The sequence below is a fragment of the Dipteris shenzhenensis genome, chromosome 19 (genome assembly GCF_047967505.1).
Source record: "Dipteris shenzhenensis isolate YYH24624 ecotype China chromosome 19, Dip_SZ_1.0, whole genome shotgun sequence".
NCBI classification, from domain to species: Eukaryota; Viridiplantae; Streptophyta; class Polypodiopsida; order Gleicheniales; family Dipteridaceae; genus Dipteris; species Dipteris shenzhenensis.
The window spans coordinates 385,453-390,469 of NC_141614.1; the positions used below are offsets into that span (position 1 = coordinate 385,453).

Genomic DNA, 5,017 nt, shown 5'->3' on the forward strand with positions numbered 1-5,017 from the left:
CTTTGAAAATGATTGCAGCCATACATATACTGAATGTTGAAAAATGCATTGTATGATTTTTGATGCATATGTTCTACAAACACTATTATATGGAGTGGAAGTGTGGGGGGGGAGCATCTCCTCATCTGCATGGAACGACATTGAGAAGTTGCAGAAAGCTTTTATTTGTAGACATTTGGGCATCAAAAGCACCACACCATATGTACTTATGCTTTTGGAAACTATTGTAAAATGTTGGAAAATACGTTGTATGATTTTTGATGCATATGTTGTACAGATAGTATTATATGGAGTGGAAGTGTGGGGGGGGAAGCATCTCCTCATCTACATGGAACGACATTGAGAAGTTGCAGATAGCTTTTATTTATAGACATTTGGGCATCAAAATCACCACACCATATGTACTTATGCTTTTGGAAATTGACTGTCAGCCACCAATTGAGGCCAATTGAGGTACATGCTATGATTCGAGTACTGAGATATGCCACCTGAGTATGTTAAATGGATGATAGTAGGCTTCACAAAAACGGGAATGGGATGCTAGCACACGCCTACAGAAAACGTGGAAAAGTAAAGTGCTTTCAATAGGATGGGTGTTGGATATGCGAAAATGGTTTAAAGGGTGGGGAGTGGATAGACATTTAGATATGGCACCAGAAGATATATGCATGGACACATTTCAATCACGAGAGCGTATCTAGCAAAACATCAAATCAAGGGAGAAAATGGCAACCTTGCTTATTAGAGCATGCATATCTATCCTCCTTCATGTTGAGAATCCTACATGAAGGTAGAGGTGCACACACAGCCATATATAGCCAACCCGCTCTCAATGGTATTCTCAATGGTATTTAGATGGAGTATTGCACAAATTCGAACTCGATCACACACTTTATTGATCGAGACAGAGGCATGGAGTGGACAGGCATGAGAGACAAGGTTATGCAAGCTGTGTGGACTCTACAGAGTGTAGAATTAGAGGAGCACATGGTTATGACATGCCCAGCATATGCACACATACGGGCTGACTTTGATATCCCTTTACAGGGGCCACTTCACCAGTTTCTGACCACTACTCCTTTATTGAAGTTATGGGCTCTCATCAATCATCACATGTTACGATTTTGAGAGAACCACGCTACATAGATCATTCTTTCACTTCAACCTTTCCCCCACCATGGGGGAGGAGACTTATTGTATATCTAGAAAGGTCCCATGGGTCACAATTTGGCCTTCCACGAATGATAATAAACTACTCTAGAGGAAAATGAGCCCTTGAGGTCCTTATATACACCTTGTGGTCCCCCTCCGGGTGGCAAAAAATGAAAAATGCACAAACACATCGATAGAGTATTCAATTACACTAACAATTGAGTTTGGAATTGAATTGTACACACATAAGACAAGAGCATAATATGAAAAAGAGGTTTTTGCATTACATTTACACAACATGCAACCATCGTGATGATGGAGCCATTTTACAATTTGGCATTCACGTCAGTGAAGAAGTAGAGTCTTGATTATAATAATATATAGAAGCCCTCTTAGCAACTATGCACTCCTCTTGCACCTTCATGATTGCTCCATCTGCTTACCAATCTGAGACATAAGAACATGTCTTTAGAAACTTGGTCAAGACAAAGTAAATAATAAGCACGAAAAGTTAACCCACCTTGCACTGATTGACATGAAAGTATACATCCTTGACATCTTCATGACCCATGATAATCAAGTTCTCTCAAAGGGTCCAAAGTTTGCTAACCTGCACAGTCTCAGAGATAGCATTTGACATTATAATGGGCATGTCAAATGTGACAAGATCATCTTCATTTGAAATTATAATGGGCATGTCAAATGTGACAAGATTAGCTTCATCACTTTGTAGGGGTACCCACTTTCCACTCTTGAACATCCACCACCGCTCATAGTGGAAGTGTACATATAATGTTGACTGAGCTTTAAGATATCATATCCCCATTCCTGAAGTAGCCACTTTGCATCTGTATCTATTCCCTCGATGCATACCCTCCACAAATCCCCAAGTCTCTCCCAACAAAGATTCTAATGCTTTGAAATCAACATTTTTGCATAAAAACATGGTAGGTGTGATGGTGAATTGCAAGGTTTTAAACAAGTGCACAAAAACATGCACGGGACAACACCAACTAAGACCAACAGACCTAGAAGCCTTCCCAAATTTCAAAGAAGAGCGGATGTCACAAACCATCTTCTCCTTTACAGATAAGATGGCCTGTGGCCACTCCATGCTCACCAACGATGGCTTCTCATCATCAACAACATTGATCTCACCATAACCATCCTTGGAGGTGGGCACCACATATGTGTGTGAGTAAAAGAAGATTCTACTTCGAAGTAGCATCGAAGGTGACAGCAGACCAAGAAGCATAATGGCACCAATGTCTGCATGAAGGGCTGTGAAGGTTCCAGTGAGACTTTTTATTGGCTGCTTCTCAATAGAGGTTGATGGAAATATATCTTAACAAACATAATCTCAAAATTAGAAGCAATATCATGTTCCACATATGCATACCTAATCACAAACAAATAGAATTTGTAGTGTGTAATGCCTACATAAAGAAGAAGCACCTATAATTGGATGGAAAGTCTCTCGATGTTACATGCCTCAAATGCATTTGCGGCATCAGATACACATGTTGAACAATGGCTACTGTGTACCATTCACACTATGGTTCTTGAATCCAAGTAGTCTCCCTTTCCAATGTTGATACAAGCTACCACAATTTCATACATGATGGCATCTAGTTGGCTGTAGGTTGCATGAACACCCAAGCACCTTTCTAGAACACCTACAAAATGCATTCCCCATCAGAGTCTCTAGTATTATGCAAGCAAACTGCTTCTATCTCATCCTTTAGCCTCCTAGGTGTAGAGGAGTTTGACATGGTTATTGGTGGGCTATGGAAGTGGATGCCACAAGGCACAAAAGGATGTTTTAAATAGATGCCACAAGTGTTGTGGCTATGGGGAGCTTTGAGGTTGAGAGAGTTTCAAAAGATGCAGTGGCCATTAGGAGCGGCCATTAGGAGCTTGGGGATGGAGTGCTCTGAAAGGTGTGGATGAAGGTGTTGGTGGCTATGGATGTGTATGCCACAAGGTAGGAGAGGATATTTTAAATGGATTTCATAGGTGCCTTTGAGTCCCATTCGATGAAATGACATGAAACTTTCCAACATATCTTCCTAGATTTCTTGTATGAGCTTAGGCCCTTCCTTGAATATAGGTGGTATTGGCCTGTTCAACCGTAAAAATTCCCCATTAAGTATGTGGGTAGCTGTTTGATAGAGATCTAAATCCCTTTTTTTTCTCAATGTATTTTGCAACTTATTGGGCATCTTGTGATTCTCAACTATCAAGTCACCTCGGGATTTTCTCTCTGACCCTACTACCATGACTAAATACTCATCATAGGAGTCCATCGATTTAGCCTTAATGATTACAATATCTAGTCCAATTTGCAATTCCTTGATCCGAGCCTAGACTGCCAAATTTTCCCTTACTACTTCAAAGGTGTTCTTAAAACCTTCCAGTCCTTCTGTGAATTCCTCTTCAAGGTTTCCTCTTTAAGTTCTATCAATCTTTCTTGTTCATGCTCGAGTGCCATATTTGTGACTGTGGGGTAGGTAGGTAGCTTTCTGTTACTCTCTAGATTTTGTTGTAATTTAGTTAAGGCAACTTCTAAATCCCAGATATAGATTTGATGCTCTTTTTCATATGCCTTTAAAGGCTCTTTATATACTTGGGCCTCCCCTTCTTGCTCTTTGAATTTCAAGTTTTCTTCTTGTAGAGTTCTTATCAAATTTATGCATTCATTTGTTGGAGTTTACTCTTAGGTGGTTGGTAGCTTTTAACTTTATGCTCCTCCCTTACTTTTTGTGCTTTAGCTCTTCAATATTCCAATTCGTGGAGCTGGTGCTTGGTGGGCTGAATTGCTACTCATTCTTGAGCTTCCAATACTTCTTCAATCATAGGTTTTGGTCTAGAACTTGCTTGTGCTATTTCTTTTGAGTAGCCTTCATCACTTTTTGTTAAGCTAGCTTAGCCTAAGTGATCTCTTTTTGGAAATTAGTCATGGCTAACAGGGCTTTGTTTCATGCATTAGCAACAACAACTAGAGTTAAAATTGCTTAGACGAGCGTGACCTTGGCATCGCCATGTCCAAATCCTCCTTCTCTACCCTTTTTAGTGTTTCCTCCTCCTCTTCCCTATTTAGTGTTTCCTCCTCCTCTACCCTTTTTAGTGTTTCCTCCTCATCTACCCTTTTTAGTGTTTCCTCCTCCTCTACCCTTTTTAGTGTTTCCAACTCTATGGCCAAGGCCTCCTCTGCTTGTGTCTTGAGCACACCTATTTTAAGATCATCGAAGGTGTTTTGCCAGAGTTGTAGGTTTTTTGTATTAGTCTTCTCCCTATGTTCCAAGGCTTCTTTTTCCTCCTGTGCCTTGTTTCTAGCATTGTTGATGATTCCACTACCATTGCTCTAAATTTGTCACACTATTTTTTCTAGGCCTCAACATTCTTTTGTGGTGCATGCATCTTTTCTTGTAATTTCGATGTAGTTTGAGTGGCCATTGTCTTCTTGTGTTTCATTTCTAGCTGCATTTTCTTGGAGATTTCATTGTGTGCACATGCTTGCTCATCCTTCTTTCTTTAGTTGCTGGGTCAGCTCCTTTACTTTCTCCTCCTTCTCTTTTAAGGATTATCATAGTTAGTGGTACCATTCCTATCAGTGCATGTTGCCTGGTTCAATGCAAATACAGGTGTACACTATCCAATTACATTTTTGTGCCTTTATCAATATCCTCTATCAACTTTTGTAGTTATTTCATTATATCTAATAACATGTTTAGTACATCAACTAGTGTGTAAGCAGGTTTGGAGCTGCCCATAATAACCAAATATATCTTTTGGGCCATGCTTGTGTCTAAGACTCTTCTTTGGTCTTTTGGTGGTTGCTTTTTCACTTTCAGAGGGTTTCTGG

The 5,017-nt window shown here is 40.0% G+C and overlaps 1 pseudogene; it reads right to left on the reverse strand.

The window, feature by feature from the left end:
- Positions 1-1,663: 1,663 nt before the first annotated feature.
- LOC147889878 (uncharacterized) lies at positions 1,664-2,380 on the reverse strand (annotated as a pseudogene).
- Positions 2,381-5,017: the final 2,637 nt, after the last annotated feature.